General features: G+C 39.7%; 1 protein-coding gene across 2 annotated transcripts in view; it reads left to right on the top strand.

Annotated features, from left to right (window-relative positions):
• The first annotated feature begins 614 nt into the window (after positions 1-614).
• LOC106869002 (afadin- and alpha-actinin-binding protein A) overlaps positions 615-1630 on the top strand; it is a 20785-nt gene continuing 19769 nt past the window's right edge. Inside the window, exon 1 of one of the 2 annotated variants that reach the window (XM_052975930.1) lies at positions 615-921. The gene's annotated coding sequence lies outside the window, so the exon portion shown is untranslated. The remainder of the gene's footprint in view (positions 922-1630) is intronic. The other variant, XM_052975932.1, reaches the window with a different exon arrangement.

Below are 1630 nucleotides of genomic sequence, written 5' to 3'. Positions count from 1 at the left end.
TCTTATCATTTCTATTTCTGTCACAACTTATCTATCTGTCACACACACACACACACACACACACACACACACAGGGTGATTTGCGACTCTCTCTCTCACTCTTTCTTTTTCTCTTTCTGATTTTTCTTTTTTACTATTTCCCTTACTTCGGCTTTTTTTTTTTTACTAACGCGCACGCAAACACACACACATACATATACAAACACACACACATACATATACAAACACATACACAAATAGATAGATAGATAGTCAGATAGCGCTTCGCCGTTCAACTTCCCCTCTCTAGTTTTATACTTCTTTCTCTTTCCTTCCCTTACCATATCTATTTTTTTTCTTTCTCCTCTCTCTCTACTTTATTTCTCTCCTACTTCTCCCTCTCTCTCCCTTAACATCTTTCCTTTCCTTCCCTCTGAATCGTATTCACTCTCTTTCTCCTTCGCTTATTTCATCTCTCTCTCTCTCTCCCTTTCTCTGACTCCTCCCACTTCGCTTCTAACAGAAGACACTTGTACCCGATTTCGTTTCTGTTATCTTCTCCTCCCTCTCTCCTTATTCATATTCCTCTTACCTTTGCTCTAACTCCTCTTCCCATTGCTTCCTTCTGTCCTCATTTCTCTTTCCCTCACCTACCGTTTCCCCCTCCCTATATATATTCCTCCCTTTCTCTCTCTCTCATTCCTTCAGCTGCTCTTTCTGGCTTGTCAGCCAAAATAACCGCTAACTTCAACAGACTCCCGTCTTCGACCCTGTCTCTTACACATCCATAAAAGTCGGTCCTGGCCTTCTTTGGCTCCAATTCTCCTTCACCATTAGCAGCAATGTCCATTTCTTTCAGCCTCAGTCGGTCCCCACCCATGGACTTTTAGGTTCTACCTTTTCTTTCCCATTCGACAAGACAAGACTGGACAAGTAAAACGCGTGAGTATAGTGTTCTGTTTCTTTTACATTCAACCAGTGGGAAATCCTTTATTTACAAAGAAAACAGACTTTTGGTATTGATTTATTTCACTTCTCTTCTGTTATGGTAACCTTGCAGTTTCCCCTCAGTAAAACAATTCAAAGCCGCCCTCTGTCTCTGTCCATTTTCCTTCTGGGAAGATAAGAAAACTCTATCAATAAATGAAATACACACACACACGCATAATAATAATGATAGCGAGTAGGAAGTCAATAATAGATTAGATTACTTAAACGATGCTCCAACATGGCCTGAACCGTGGCGGTTAAAACGAAATACATTCACTGATGTTATTTTCAGTCCCTTCCAAACCGAACTAGGTCGAACACTGAAGACCAGTCTCTCTCTCTCTCTCTCTATATATATATATATAGGCTATATGTGTATATATATATATATATACACACGTTTCTTTTTTTATTAATCGTTAAAAGTTACTCAAGGGCCGAGAGTTTCGTGCGTTGGCATTTACCAAACACACATGTAGGTATATTGCTAAATATATATGCCATGCCCACAAGTGTACCATGGCTATATACATATATATATATTGCTGAATATATCTATATTTTCTTGGTGTATGTAGGACTCTCAGCTCTGGGAAGGAAATGCTGCCGGTTTGGTTGATTCTACTTCCCCTCGTGTATGAACGGTACTCTGTATTTCACC

Source organism: Octopus bimaculoides, chromosome 23 (assembly GCF_001194135.2).
Source record: "Octopus bimaculoides isolate UCB-OBI-ISO-001 chromosome 23, ASM119413v2, whole genome shotgun sequence".
In the NCBI taxonomy this organism is placed as follows: domain Eukaryota; kingdom Metazoa; phylum Mollusca; class Cephalopoda; order Octopoda; family Octopodidae; genus Octopus; species Octopus bimaculoides.
This window is presented reverse-complemented; position numbering and strand designations above follow the sequence as displayed.